This window comes from Mytilus edulis, unplaced genomic scaffold, assembly GCF_963676685.1.
Source record: "Mytilus edulis unplaced genomic scaffold, xbMytEdul2.2 SCAFFOLD_172, whole genome shotgun sequence".
Classification (NCBI taxonomy): Eukaryota; Metazoa; Mollusca; class Bivalvia; order Mytilida; family Mytilidae; genus Mytilus; species Mytilus edulis.
In genome coordinates, this window is record NW_027268599.1 from 1 (window position 1) to 15,182 (window position 15,182).

Below are 15,182 nucleotides of genomic sequence, written 5' to 3' on the forward strand. Positions count from 1 at the left end.
AATTCATAGTTTCTTTTTAGGAACGAGAATACATTATTACACTGACATGTGCTGTTATAAATACAAGAAAGCGACAACAAAAATATTACATTACAAGGAAAGAAAATAACTTTTTAGAGAACAGACAATAAAATAAATGCAACTATTTCACATGCACGAGATGTAAAATTATTTACAACAATGAGTAAAACTATACAATTTACACAAACTCCTTAAAAAGAATACTAAGAAAGATATATAGAAAAAGTACACATGTAGCAGTGAAAAGCATTAGAGAATATTTTACTGGGGCTGTTTTCGCAGGCTATTGAAGGGAAAGGCTACTTTTCTATTTTAATTTATTTTCTCCCCAAATAGGGGAGTGAGCCGATCCTGGAGGTACTGCAATACCAGGCCAACTCGTGGCAAGAGCGGTGCAGCACCTAACATCTCACCTAGTTGCAAAAATCAGTTTAATATCGAAGTACCCACATGGGGTACGTATCAGATATTAAGCTGATAAGAAACGATACTACACTTTGATCTTAGCCAAAAGGCCGAGAAGCGATACTCAAATCTCTCCGAGTTTCCAAAGCCTACAAATCCTATTTCTTACTCAAACACGGTGTTTTAATTTTAACCAAAGCTACACAACTTTTGCAAATTTATATACAAAAAGCACACGAAACACGAGATCTTGATTTTGCTTCAAATACCTGACAGCATGAAACGATTTCTGCATGACAAAACGGGTGTGAAAATAAAAAGCGGCTTGTGAAATACGGCAAGTCGCGAGAATACATTTTTAAACGTATATCATACGTATACGTAATTTAATCTTAATCGAACGAAATAACATGATCATGTTGATTCATCCTAGGTCCGACGAACGCAGTTTTTTAAGCCTAGGAAATTTCTAGGAAATTTCTTTAATCACAAAATAAATTCAACGCTTTTTCACATCTGCACGGACTTTTCACTGTCTGCGTTTAGTTAACACAAATATAAACAGTTCATCTGTTCTATTTTTTTTTAAGGAATTGACCGGTACAGCTATTTTTAATAAATTTTAGAAGAGGAAAAAACTTACCGGCCGACTGCAGTTTCCATCGTTTGCCTCGTTCTGAGGCGACGGCGCTATTAACGATGATTGAAACAGTAGAAGGGGACGTAATTCTTTTCCCCGCGTTTTTCCGTAACGCTAAAATTCATAGTTTCTTTTAGGAACGAGAATACATTATTACACTGACATGTGCTGTTATAATACAAGAAAGCGACAACAAAAATATTACATTACAAGGAAAGAAATAACTTTTAGAGAACAGACATAAAATAAAATGCAACTGATTTCACATGCAACGAGAAGTATAATTATTTACAACAATGAGTAAAACTATACAATTTACACAACTCCTTAAAAAGAATACTAAGAAAAGATATATAGAAAAAGTACACATGTAGCAGTGAAAAGCATTAGAGAATATTTTACTGGGGCTGTTTCGCAGGCTATTGAAGGGAAAGCTACTTTTCTATTTTAATTTATTTTCTCCCCAAATAGGGGAGTGAGCCGATCCTGGAGGTACTGCAATACCAGGCCAAACTCGTGGCAAGAGCGGTGCAAGCACCTAACATCTCACCTAGTTGCAAAAATCAGTTTAATATCGAAGTACCCACATGGGGTACGTATCAGATATTAAGCTGATAAGAACAGATACTACACTTTGATCTTAGCCAAAAGGCCGAGAAGCGATACTCAAATCTCTCCGAGTTTCCAAAGCCTACAAATCCTATTTCTTACTCAAACACGGTGTTTTAATTTTAACCAAAGCTACACAACTTTTGCAAATTTATATACAAAAAGCACACGAAACACGAGATCTTGATTTGCTTCAAATACCTGACAGCATGAAACGATTTCTGCATGACAAAACGGGTGTGAAAATAAAAAGCGGCTTGTGAAATACGGCAAGTCGCGAGAATACATTTTTAAACGTATATCATACGTATACGTATTTAATCTTAATCGAACGAAATAACATGATCATGTTGATTCATCCTAGGTCCGACGAACGCAGTTTTTAAAGCCTAGGAAATTTCTAGGAAATTTCTTTAATCACAAAATAAATTCAACGCTTTTTCACAATCTGCACGGACTTTTCACTGTCTCGTTTAGTTAACACAAATATAAACAGTTCATCTGTTCTATTTTTTTTTAAGGAATTGACCGGTACAGCTATTTTTAAATAAATTTTAGAAGGAGGAAAAAACTTACCGGCCGACTGCAGTTTCCATCGTTTGCCCTCGTTCTGAGGCGACGTCGCTATTAACGATGATTGAAACAGTAGAAGGGGACGTAATTCTTTTCCCCGCGTTTTTCCGTAACGCTAAAAATTCATAGTTTCTTTTTAGGAACGAGAATACATTATTACACTGACATGTGCTGTTATAAATACAAGAAAGCGACAACAAAAATATTACATTACAAGGAAAGAAAATAACTTTTTAGAGAACAGACATAAAATAAAATGCAACTTATTTCACATGCACGAGAAGTAAAATTATTTACAACAATGAGTAAAACTATACAATTTACACAAACTCCTTAAAAAGAATACTAAGAAAGATATATAGAAAAAGTACACATGTAGCAGTGAAAAGCATTAGAGAATATTTTACTGGGGCTGTTTCGCAGGCTATTGAAGGGAAAGCTACTTTTCTATTTTAATTTATTTTCTCCCCAAATAGGGGAGTGAGCCGATCCTGGAGGTACTGCAATACCAGGCCAACTCGTGGCAAGAGCGGTGCAAGCACCTAACATCTCACCTAGTTGCAAAAATCAGTTTAATATCGAAGTACCCACATGGGGTACGTATCAGATATTAAGCTGATAAGAACAGATACTACACTTTGATCTTAGCCAAAAGGCCGAGAAGCGATACTCAAATCTCTCCGAGTTTCCAAAGCCTACAAATCCTATTTCTTACTCAAACACGGTGTTTTAATTTTAACCAAAGCTACACAACTTTTGCAAATTTATATACAAAAAGCACACGAAACACGAGATCTTGATTTGCTTCAAATACCTGACAGCATGAAACGATTTCTGCATGACAAAACGGGTGTGAAAATAAAAAGCGGCTTGTGAAATACGGCAAGTCGCGAGAATACATTTTTAAACGTATATCATACGTATACGTATTTAATCTTAATCGAACGAAATAACATGATCATGTTGATTCATCCTAGGTCCGACGAACGCAGTTTTTAAAGCCTAGGAAATTTCTAGGAAATTTCTTTAATCACAAAATAAATTCAACGCTTTTTCACAATCTGCACGGACTTTTCACTGTCTCGTTTAGTTAACACAAATATAAACAGTTCATCTGTTCTATTTTTTTTTAAGGAATTGACCGGTACAGCTATTTTTAAATAAATTTTAGAAGGAGGAAAAAACTTACCGGCCGACTGCAGTTTCCATCGTTTGCCCTCGTTCTGAGGCGACGTCGCTATTAACGATGATTGAAACAGTAGAAGGGGACGTAATTCTTTTCCCCGCGTTTTTCCGTAACGCTAAAAATTCATAGTTTCTTTTTAGGAACGAGAATACATTATTACACTGACATGTGCTGTTATAAATACAAGAAAGCGACAACAAAAATATTACATTACAAGGAAAGAAAATAACTTTTTAGAGAACAGACATAAAATAAAATGCAACTTATTTCACATGCACGAGAAGTAAAATTATTTACAACAATGAGTAAAACTATACAATTTACACAAACTCCTTAAAAAGAATACTAAGAAAGATATATAGAAAAAGTACACATGTAGCAGTGAAAAGCATTAGAGAATATTTTACTGGGGCTGTTTCGCAGGCTATTGAAGGGAAAGCTACTTTTCTATTTTAATTTATTTTCTCCCCAAATAGGGGAGTGAGCCGATCCTGGAGGTACTGCAATACCAGGCCAACTCGTGGCAAGAGCGGTGCAAGCACCTAACATCTCACCTAGTTGCAAAAATCAGTTTAATATCGAAGTACCCACATGGGGTACGTATCAGATATTAAGCTGATAAGAACAGATACTACACTTTGATCTTAGCCAAAAGGCCGAGAAGCGATACTCAAATCTCTCCGAGTTTCCAAAGCCTACAAATCCTATTTCTTACTCAAACACGGTGTTTTAATTTTAACCAAAGCTACACAACTTTTGCAAATTTATATACAAAAAGCACACGAAACACGAGATCTTGATTTGCTTCAAATACCTGACAGCATGAAACGATTTCTGCATGACAAAACGGGTGTGAAAATAAAAAGCGGCTTGTGAAATACGGCAAGTCGCGAGAATACATTTTTAAACGTATATCATACGTATACGTATTTAATCTTAATCGAACGAAATAACATGATCATGTTGATTCATCCTAGGTCCGACGAACGCAGTTTTTAAAGCCTAGGAAATTTCTAGGAAATTTCTTTAATCACAAAATAAATTCAACGCTTTTTCACAATCTGCACGGACTTTTCACTGTCTCGTTTAGTTAACACAAATATAAACAGTTCATCTGTTCTATTTTTTTTTAAGGAATTGACCGGTACAGCTATTTTTAAATAAATTTTAGAAGGAGGAAAAAACTTACCGGCCGACTGCAGTTTCCATCGTTTGCCCTCGTTCTGAGGCGACGTCGCTATTAACGATGATTGAAACAGTAGAAGGGGACGTAATTCTTTTCCCCGCGTTTTTCCGTAACGCTAAAAATTCATAGTTTCTTTTTAGGAACGAGAATACATTATTACACTGACATGTGCTGTTATAAATACAAGAAAGCGACAACAAAAATATTACATTACAAGGAAAGAAAATAACTTTTTAGAGAACAGACATAAAATAAAATGCAACTTATTTCACATGCACGAGAAGTAAAATTATTTACAACAATGAGTAAAACTATACAATTTACACAAACTCCTTAAAAAGAATACTAAGAAAGATATATAGAAAAAGTACACATGTAGCAGTGAAAAGCATTAGAGAATATTTTACTGGGGCTGTTTCGCAGGCTATTGAAGGGAAAGCTACTTTTCTATTTTAATTTATTTTCTCCCCAAATAGGGGAGTGAGCCGATCCTGGAGGTACTGCAATACCAGGCCAACTCGTGGCAAGAGCGGTGCAAGCACCTAACATCTCACCTAGTTGCAAAAATCAGTTTAATATCGAAGTACCCACATGGGGTACGTATCAGATATTAAGCTGATAAGAACAGATACTACACTTTGATCTTAGCCAAAAGGCCGAGAAGCGATACTCAAATCTCTCCGAGTTTCCAAAGCCTACAAATCCTATTTCTTACTCAAACACGGTGTTTTAATTTTAACCAAAGCTACACAACTTTTGCAAATTTATATACAAAAAGCACACGAAACACGAGATCTTGATTTGCTTCAAATACCTGACAGCATGAAACGATTTCTGCATGACAAAACGGGTGTGAAAATAAAAAGCGGCTTGTGAAATACGGCAAGTCGCGAGAATACATTTTTAAACGTATATCATACGTATACGTATTTAATCTTAATCGAACGAAATAACATGATCATGTTGATTCATCCTAGGTCCGACGAACGCAGTTTTTAAAGCCTAGGAAATTTCTAGGAAATTTCTTTAATCACAAAATAAATTCAACGCTTTTTCACAATCTGCACGGACTTTTCACTGTCTCGTTTAGTTAACACAAATATAAACAGTTCATCTGTTCTATTTTTTTTTAAGGAATTGACCGGTACAGCTATTTTTAAATAAATTTTAGAAGGAGGAAAAAACTTACCGGCCGACTGCAGTTTCCATCGTTTGCCCTCGTTCTGAGGCGACGTCGCTATTAACGATGATTGAAACAGTAGAAGGGGACGTAATTCTTTTCCCCGCGTTTTTCCGTAACGCTAAAAATTCATAGTTTCTTTTTAGGAACGAGAATACATTATTACACTGACATGTGCTGTTATAAATACAAGAAAGCGACAACAAAAATATTACATTACAAGGAAAGAAAATAACTTTTTAGAGAACAGACATAAAATAAAATGCAACTTATTTCACATGCACGAGAAGTAAAATTATTTACAACAATGAGTAAAACTATACAATTTACACAAACTCCTTAAAAAGAATACTAAGAAAGATATATAGAAAAAGTACACATGTAGCAGTGAAAAGCATTAGAGAATATTTTACTGGGGCTGTTTCGCAGGCTATTGAAGGGAAAGCTACTTTTCTATTTTAATTTATTTTCTCCCCAAATAGGGGAGTGAGCCGATCCTGGAGGTACTGCAATACCAGGCCAACTCGTGGCAAGAGCGGTGCAAGCACCTAACATCTCACCTAGTTGCAAAAATCAGTTTAATATCGAAGTACCCACATGGGGTACGTATCAGATATTAAGCTGATAAGAACAGATACTACACTTTGATCTTAGCCAAAAGGCCGAGAAGCGATACTCAAATCTCTCCGAGTTTCCAAAGCCTACAAATCCTATTTCTTACTCAAACACGGTGTTTTAATTTTAACCAAAGCTACACAACTTTTGCAAATTTATATACAAAAAGCACACGAAACACGAGATCTTGATTTGCTTCAAATACCTGACAGCATGAAACGATTTCTGCATGACAAAACGGGTGTGAAAATAAAAAGCGGCTTGTGAAATACGGCAAGTCGCGAGAATACATTTTTAAACGTATATCATACGTATACGTATTTAATCTTAATCGAACGAAATAACATGATCATGTTGATTCATCCTAGGTCCGACGAACGCAGTTTTTAAAGCCTAGGAAATTTCTAGGAAATTTCTTTAATCACAAAATAAATTCAACGCTTTTTCACAATCTGCACGGACTTTTCACTGTCTCGTTTAGTTAACACAAATATAAACAGTTCATCTGTTCTATTTTTTTTTAAGGAATTGACCGGTACAGCTATTTTTAAATAAATTTTAGAAGGAGGAAAAAACTTACCGGCCGACTGCAGTTTCCATCGTTTGCCCTCGTTCTGAGGCGACGTCGCTATTAACGATGATTGAAACAGTAGAAGGGGACGTAATTCTTTTCCCCGCGTTTTTCCGTAACGCTAAAAATTCATAGTTTCTTTTTAGGAACGAGAATACATTATTACACTGACATGTGCTGTTATAAATACAAGAAAGCGACAACAAAAATATTACATTACAAGGAAAGAAAATAACTTTTTAGAGAACAGACATAAAATAAAATGCAACTTATTTCACATGCACGAGAAGTAAAATTATTTACAACAATGAGTAAAACTATACAATTTACACAAACTCCTTAAAAAGAATACTAAGAAAGATATATAGAAAAAGTACACATGTAGCAGTGAAAAGCATTAGAGAATATTTTACTGGGGCTGTTTCGCAGGCTATTGAAGGGAAAGCTACTTTTCTATTTTAATTTATTTTCTCCCCAAATAGGGGAGTGAGCCGATCCTGGAGGTACTGCAATACCAGGCCAACTCGTGGCAAGAGCGGTGCAAGCACCTAACATCTCACCTAGTTGCAAAAATCAGTTTAATATCGAAGTACCCACATGGGGTACGTATCAGATATTAAGCTGATAAGAACAGATACTACACTTTGATCTTAGCCAAAAGGCCGAGAAGCGATACTCAAATCTCTCCGAGTTTCCAAAGCCTACAAATCCTATTTCTTACTCAAACACGGTGTTTTAATTTTAACCAAAGCTACACAACTTTTGCAAATTTATATACAAAAAGCACACGAAACACGAGATCTTGATTTGCTTCAAATACCTGACAGCATGAAACGATTTCTGCATGACAAAACGGGTGTGAAAATAAAAAGCGGCTTGTGAAATACGGCAAGTCGCGAGAATACATTTTTAAACGTATATCATACGTATACGTATTTAATCTTAATCGAACGAAATAACATGATCATGTTGATTCATCCTAGGTCCGACGAACGCAGTTTTTAAAGCCTAGGAAATTTCTAGGAAATTTCTTTAATCACAAAATAAATTCAACGCTTTTTCACAATCTGCACGGACTTTTCACTGTCTCGTTTAGTTAACACAAATATAAACAGTTCATCTGTTCTATTTTTTTTTAAGGAATTGACCGGTACAGCTATTTTTAAATAAATTTTAGAAGGAGGAAAAAACTTACCGGCCGACTGCAGTTTCCATCGTTTGCCCTCGTTCTGAGGCGACGTCGCTATTAACGATGATTGAAACAGTAGAAGGGGACGTAATTCTTTTCCCCGCGTTTTTCCGTAACGCTAAAAATTCATAGTTTCTTTTTAGGAACGAGAATACATTATTACACTGACATGTGCTGTTATAAATACAAGAAAGCGACAACAAAAATATTACATTACAAGGAAAGAAAATAACTTTTTAGAGAACAGACATAAAATAAAATGCAACTTATTTCACATGCACGAGAAGTAAAATTATTTACAACAATGAGTAAAACTATACAATTTACACAAACTCCTTAAAAAGAATACTAAGAAAGATATATAGAAAAAGTACACATGTAGCAGTGAAAAGCATTAGAGAATATTTTACTGGGGCTGTTTCGCAGGCTATTGAAGGGAAAGCTACTTTTCTATTTTAATTTATTTTCTCCCCAAATAGGGGAGTGAGCCGATCCTGGAGGTACTGCAATACCAGGCCAACTCGTGGCAAGAGCGGTGCAAGCACCTAACATCTCACCTAGTTGCAAAAATCAGTTTAATATCGAAGTACCCACATGGGGTACGTATCAGATATTAAGCTGATAAGAACAGATACTACACTTTGATCTTAGCCAAAAGGCCGAGAAGCGATACTCAAATCTCTCCGAGTTTCCAAAGCCTACAAATCCTATTTCTTACTCAAACACGGTGTTTTAATTTTAACCAAAGCTACACAACTTTTGCAAATTTATATACAAAAAGCACACGAAACACGAGATCTTGATTTGCTTCAAATACCTGACAGCATGAAACGATTTCTGCATGACAAAACGGGTGTGAAAATAAAAAGCGGCTTGTGAAATACGGCAAGTCGCGAGAATACATTTTTAAACGTATATCATACGTATACGTATTTAATCTTAATCGAACGAAATAACATGATCATGTTGATTCATCCTAGGTCCGACGAACGCAGTTTTTAAAGCCTAGGAAATTTCTAGGAAATTTCTTTAATCACAAAATAAATTCAACGCTTTTTCACAATCTGCACGGACTTTTCACTGTCTCGTTTAGTTAACACAAATATAAACAGTTCATCTGTTCTATTTTTTTTTAAGGAATTGACCGGTACAGCTATTTTTAAATAAATTTTAGAAGGAGGAAAAAACTTACCGGCCGACTGCAGTTTCCATCGTTTGCCCTCGTTCTGAGGCGACGTCGCTATTAACGATGATTGAAACAGTAGAAGGGGACGTAATTCTTTTCCCCGCGTTTTTCCGTAACGCTAAAAATTCATAGTTTCTTTTTAGGAACGAGAATACATTATTACACTGACATGTGCTGTTATAAATACAAGAAAGCGACAACAAAAATATTACATTACAAGGAAAGAAAATAACTTTTTAGAGAACAGACATAAAATAAAATGCAACTTATTTCACATGCACGAGAAGTAAAATTATTTACAACAATGAGTAAAACTATACAATTTACACAAACTCCTTAAAAAGAATACTAAGAAAGATATATAGAAAAAGTACACATGTAGCAGTGAAAAGCATTAGAGAATATTTTACTGGGGCTGTTTCGCAGGCTATTGAAGGGAAAGCTACTTTTCTATTTTAATTTATTTTCTCCCCAAATAGGGGAGTGAGCCGATCCTGGAGGTACTGCAATACCAGGCCAACTCGTGGCAAGAGCGGTGCAAGCACCTAACATCTCACCTAGTTGCAAAAATCAGTTTAATATCGAAGTACCCACATGGGGTACGTATCAGATATTAAGCTGATAAGAACAGATACTACACTTTGATCTTAGCCAAAAGGCCGAGAAGCGATACTCAAATCTCTCCGAGTTTCCAAAGCCTACAAATCCTATTTCTTACTCAAACACGGTGTTTTAATTTTAACCAAAGCTACACAACTTTTGCAAATTTATATACAAAAAGCACACGAAACACGAGATCTTGATTTGCTTCAAATACCTGACAGCATGAAACGATTTCTGCATGACAAAACGGGTGTGAAAATAAAAAGCGGCTTGTGAAATACGGCAAGTCGCGAGAATACATTTTTAAACGTATATCATACGTATACGTATTTAATCTTAATCGAACGAAATAACATGATCATGTTGATTCATCCTAGGTCCGACGAACGCAGTTTTTAAAGCCTAGGAAATTTCTAGGAAATTTCTTTAATCACAAAATAAATTCAACGCTTTTTCACAATCTGCACGGACTTTTCACTGTCTCGTTTAGTTAACACAAATATAAACAGTTCATCTGTTCTATTTTTTTTTAAGGAATTGACCGGTACAGCTATTTTTAAATAAATTTTAGAAGGAGGAAAAAACTTACCGGCCGACTGCAGTTTCCATCGTTTGCCCTCGTTCTGAGGCGACGTCGCTATTAACGATGATTGAAACAGTAGAAGGGGACGTAATTCTTTTCCCCGCGTTTTTCCGTAACGCTAAAAATTCATAGTTTCTTTTTAGGAACGAGAATACATTATTACACTGACATGTGCTGTTATAAATACAAGAAAGCGACAACAAAAATATTACATTACAAGGAAAGAAAATAACTTTTTAGAGAACAGACATAAAATAAAATGCAACTTATTTCACATGCACGAGAAGTAAAATTATTTACAACAATGAGTAAAACTATACAATTTACACAAACTCCTTAAAAAGAATACTAAGAAAGATATATAGAAAAAGTACACATGTAGCAGTGAAAAGCATTAGAGAATATTTTACTGGGGCTGTTTCGCAGGCTATTGAAGGGAAAGCTACTTTTCTATTTTAATTTATTTTCTCCCCAAATAGGGGAGTGAGCCGATCCTGGAGGTACTGCAATACCAGGCCAACTCGTGGCAAGAGCGGTGCAAGCACCTAACATCTCACCTAGTTGCAAAAATCAGTTTAATATCGAAGTACCCACATGGGGTACGTATCAGATATTAAGCTGATAAGAACAGATACTACACTTTGATCTTAGCCAAAAGGCCGAGAAGCGATACTCAAATCTCTCCGAGTTTCCAAAGCCTACAAATCCTATTTCTTACTCAAACACGGTGTTTTAATTTTAACCAAAGCTACACAACTTTTGCAAATTTATATACAAAAAGCACACGAAACACGAGATCTTGATTTGCTTCAAATACCTGACAGCATGAAACGATTTCTGCATGACAAAACGGGTGTGAAAATAAAAAGCGGCTTGTGAAATACGGCAAGTCGCGAGAATACATTTTTAAACGTATATCATACGTATACGTATTTAATCTTAATCGAACGAAATAACATGATCATGTTGATTCATCCTAGGTCCGACGAACGCAGTTTTTAAAGCCTAGGAAATTTCTAGGAAATTTCTTTAATCACAAAATAAATTCAACGCTTTTTCACAATCTGCACGGACTTTTCACTGTCTCGTTTAGTTAACACAAATATAAACAGTTCATCTGTTCTATTTTTTTTTAAGGAATTGACCGGTACAGCTATTTTTAAATAAATTTTAGAAGGAGGAAAAAACTTACCGGCCGACTGCAGTTTCCATCGTTTGCCCTCGTTCTGAGGCGACGTCGCTATTAACGATGATTGAAACAGTAGAAGGGGACGTAATTCTTTTCCCCGCGTTTTTCCGTAACGCTAAAAATTCATAGTTTCTTTTTAGGAACGAGAATACATTATTACACTGACATGTGCTGTTATAAATACAAGAAAGCGACAACAAAAATATTACATTACAAGGAAAGAAAATAACTTTTTAGAGAACAGACATAAAATAAAATGCAACTTATTTCACATGCACGAGAAGTAAAATTATTTACAACAATGAGTAAAACTATACAATTTACACAAACTCCTTAAAAAGAATACTAAGAAAGATATATAGAAAAAGTACACATGTAGCAGTGAAAAGCATTAGAGAATATTTTACTGGGGCTGTTTCGCAGGCTATTGAAGGGAAAGCTACTTTTCTATTTTAATTTATTTTCTCCCCAAATAGGGGAGTGAGCCGATCCTGGAGGTACTGCAATACCAGGCCAACTCGTGGCAAGAGCGGTGCAAGCACCTAACATCTCACCTAGTTGCAAAAATCAGTTTAATATCGAAGTACCCACATGGGGTACGTATCAGATATTAAGCTGATAAGAACAGATACTACACTTTGATCTTAGCCAAAAGGCCGAGAAGCGATACTCAAATCTCTCCGAGTTTCCAAAGCCTACAAATCCTATTTCTTACTCAAACACGGTGTTTTAATTTTAACCAAAGCTACACAACTTTTGCAAATTTATATACAAAAAGCACACGAAACACGAGATCTTGATTTGCTTCAAATACCTGACAGCATGAAACGATTTCTGCATGACAAAACGGGTGTGAAAATAAAAAGCGGCTTGTGAAATACGGCAAGTCGCGAGAATACATTTTTAAACGTATATCATACGTATACGTATTTAATCTTAATCGAACGAAATAACATGATCATGTTGATTCATCCTAGGTCCGACGAACGCAGTTTTTAAAGCCTAGGAAATTTCTAGGAAATTTCTTTAATCACAAAATAAATTCAACGCTTTTTCACAATCTGCACGGACTTTTCACTGTCTCGTTTAGTTAACACAAATATAAACAGTTCATCTGTTCTATTTTTTTTTAAGGAATTGACCGGTACAGCTATTTTTAAATAAATTTTAGAAGGAGGAAAAAACTTACCGGCCGACTGCAGTTTCCATCGTTTGCCCTCGTTCTGAGGCGACGTCGCTATTAACGATGATTGAAACAGTAGAAGGGGACGTAATTCTTTTCCCCGCGTTTTTCCGTAACGCTAAAAATTCATAGTTTCTTTTTAGGAACGAGAATACATTATTACACTGACATGTGCTGTTATAAATACAAGAAAGCGACAACAAAAATATTACATTACAAGGAAAGAAAATAACTTTTTAGAGAACAGACATAAAATAAAATGCAACTTATTTCACATGCACGAGAAGTAAAATTATTTACAACAATGAGTAAAACTATACAATTTACACAAACTCCTTAAAAAGAATACTAAGAAAGATATATAGAAAAAGTACACATGTAGCAGTGAAAAGCATTAGAGAATATTTTACTGGGGCTGTTTCGCAGGCTATTGAAGGGAAAGCTACTTTTCTATTTTAATTTATTTTCTCCCCAAATAGGGGAGTGAGCCGATCCTGGAGGTACTGCAATACCAGGCCAACTCGTGGCAAGAGCGGTGCAAGCACCTAACATCTCACCTAGTTGCAAAAATCAGTTTAATATCGAAGTACCCACATGGGGTACGTATCAGATATTAAGCTGATAAGAACAGATACTACACTTTGATCTTAGCCAAAAGGCCGAGAAGCGATACTCAAATCTCTCCGAGTTTCCAAAGCCTACAAATCCTATTTCTTACTCAAACACGGTGTTTTAATTTTAACCAAAGCTACACAACTTTTGCAAATTTATATACAAAAAGCACACGAAACACGAGATCTTGATTTGCTTCAAATACCTGACAGCATGAAACGATTTCTGCATGACAAAACGGGTGTGAAAATAAAAAGCGGCTTGTGAAATACGGCAAGTCGCGAGAATACATTTTTAAACGTATATCATACGTATACGTATTTAATCTTAATCGAACGAAATAACATGATCATGTTGATTCATCCTAGGTCCGACGAACGCAGTTTTTAAAGCCTAGGAAATTTCTAGGAAATTTCTTTAATCACAAAATAAATTCAACGCTTTTTCACAATCTGCACGGACTTTTCACTGTCTCGTTTAGTTAACACAAATATAAACAGTTCATCTGTTCTATTTTTTTTTAAGGAATTGACCGGTACAGCTATTTTTAAATAAATTTTAGAAGGAGGAAAAAACTTACCGGCCGACTGCAGTTTCCATCGTTTGCCCTCGTTCTGAGGCGACGTCGCTATTAACGATGATTGAAACAGTAGAAGGGGACGTAATTCTTTTCCCCGCGTTTTTCCGTAACGCTAAAAATTCATAGTTTCTTTTTAGGAACGAGAATACATTATTACACTGACATGTGCTGTTATAAATACAAGAAAGCGACAACAAAAATATTACATTACAAGGAAAGAAAATAACTTTTTAGAGAACAGACATAAAATAAAATGCAACTTATTTCACATGCACGAGAAGTAAAATTATTTACAACAATGAGTAAAACTATACAATTTACACAAACTCCTTAAAAAGAATACTAAGAAAGATATATAGAAAAAGTACACATGTAGCAGTGAAAAGCATTAGAGAATATTTTACTGGGGCTGTTTCGCAGGCTATTGAAGGGAAAGCTACTTTTCTATTTTAATTTATTTTCTCCCCAAATAGGGGAGTGAGCCGATCCTGGAGGTACTGCAATACCAGGCCAACTCGTGGCAAGAGCGGTGCAAGCACCTAACATCTCACCTAGTTGCAAAAATCAGTTTAATATCGAAGTACCCACATGGGGTACGTATCAGATATTAAGCTGATAAGAACAGATACTACACTTTGATCTTAGCCAAAAGGCCGAGAAGCGATACTCAAATCTCTCCGAGTTTCCAAAGCCTACAAATCCTATTTCTTACTCAAACACGGTGTTTTAATTTTAACCAAAGCTACACAACTTTTGCAAATTTATATACAAAAAGCACACGAAACACGAGATCTTGATTTGCTTCAAATACCTGACAGCATGAAACGATTTCTGCATGACAAAACGGGTGTGAAAATAAAAAGCGGCTTGTGAAATACGGCAAGTCGCGAGAATACATTTTTAAACGTATATCATACGTATACGTATTTAATCTTAATCGAACGAAATAACATGATCATGTTGATTCATCCTAGGTCCGACGAACGCAGTTTTTAAAGCCTAGGAAATTTCTAGGAAATTTCTTTAATCACAAAATAAATTCAACGCTTTTTCACAATCTGCACGGACTTT

General features: G+C 35.5%; 13 non-coding genes across 13 annotated transcripts; all 13 read right to left on the minus strand.

The window, feature by feature from the left end:
- Positions 1-356: 356 nt before the first annotated feature.
- Positions 357-548, minus strand: LOC139507842 (U2 spliceosomal RNA). Its single transcript, XR_011660885.1, has one exon. It is a non-coding gene; the product is annotated as a U2 spliceosomal RNA (small nuclear RNA).
- A 988-nt stretch (positions 549-1,536) lies between these two features.
- Positions 1,537-1,730, minus strand: LOC139507839 (U2 spliceosomal RNA). The gene has a single exon (XR_011660883.1). It is a non-coding gene; the product is annotated as a U2 spliceosomal RNA (small nuclear RNA).
- Positions 1,731-2,723: 993 nt separating this feature from the next.
- Positions 2,724-2,916, minus strand: LOC139507834 (U2 spliceosomal RNA). The gene has a single exon (XR_011660877.1). It is a non-coding gene; the product is annotated as a U2 spliceosomal RNA (small nuclear RNA).
- A 993-nt stretch (positions 2,917-3,909) lies between these two features.
- On the minus strand, positions 3,910-4,102 carry LOC139507855 (U2 spliceosomal RNA). The gene has a single exon (XR_011660898.1). It is a non-coding gene; the product is annotated as a U2 spliceosomal RNA (small nuclear RNA).
- A 993-nt stretch (positions 4,103-5,095) lies between these two features.
- LOC139507867 (U2 spliceosomal RNA) lies at positions 5,096-5,288 on the minus strand. The gene has a single exon (XR_011660910.1). It is a non-coding gene; the product is annotated as a U2 spliceosomal RNA (small nuclear RNA).
- A 993-nt stretch (positions 5,289-6,281) lies between these two features.
- Positions 6,282-6,474, minus strand: LOC139507879 (U2 spliceosomal RNA). The gene has a single exon (XR_011660922.1). It is a non-coding gene; the product is annotated as a U2 spliceosomal RNA (small nuclear RNA).
- A 993-nt stretch (positions 6,475-7,467) lies between these two features.
- On the minus strand, positions 7,468-7,660 carry LOC139507891 (U2 spliceosomal RNA). The gene has a single exon (XR_011660935.1). It is a non-coding gene; the product is annotated as a U2 spliceosomal RNA (small nuclear RNA).
- Positions 7,661-8,653: 993 nt separating this feature from the next.
- Positions 8,654-8,846, minus strand: LOC139507840 (U2 spliceosomal RNA). Its single transcript, XR_011660884.1, has one exon. It is a non-coding gene; the product is annotated as a U2 spliceosomal RNA (small nuclear RNA).
- A 993-nt stretch (positions 8,847-9,839) lies between these two features.
- Positions 9,840-10,032, minus strand: LOC139507845 (U2 spliceosomal RNA). The gene has a single exon (XR_011660888.1). It is a non-coding gene; the product is annotated as a U2 spliceosomal RNA (small nuclear RNA).
- A 993-nt stretch (positions 10,033-11,025) lies between these two features.
- On the minus strand, positions 11,026-11,218 carry LOC139507846 (U2 spliceosomal RNA). The gene has a single exon (XR_011660889.1). It is a non-coding gene; the product is annotated as a U2 spliceosomal RNA (small nuclear RNA).
- A 993-nt stretch (positions 11,219-12,211) lies between these two features.
- Positions 12,212-12,404, minus strand: LOC139507847 (U2 spliceosomal RNA). Its single transcript, XR_011660891.1, has one exon. It is a non-coding gene; the product is annotated as a U2 spliceosomal RNA (small nuclear RNA).
- A 993-nt stretch (positions 12,405-13,397) lies between these two features.
- On the minus strand, positions 13,398-13,590 carry LOC139507848 (U2 spliceosomal RNA). Its single transcript, XR_011660892.1, has one exon. It is a non-coding gene; the product is annotated as a U2 spliceosomal RNA (small nuclear RNA).
- Positions 13,591-14,583: 993 nt separating this feature from the next.
- Positions 14,584-14,776, minus strand: LOC139507849 (U2 spliceosomal RNA). Its single transcript, XR_011660893.1, has one exon. It is a non-coding gene; the product is annotated as a U2 spliceosomal RNA (small nuclear RNA).
- Positions 14,777-15,182: the final 406 nt, after the last annotated feature.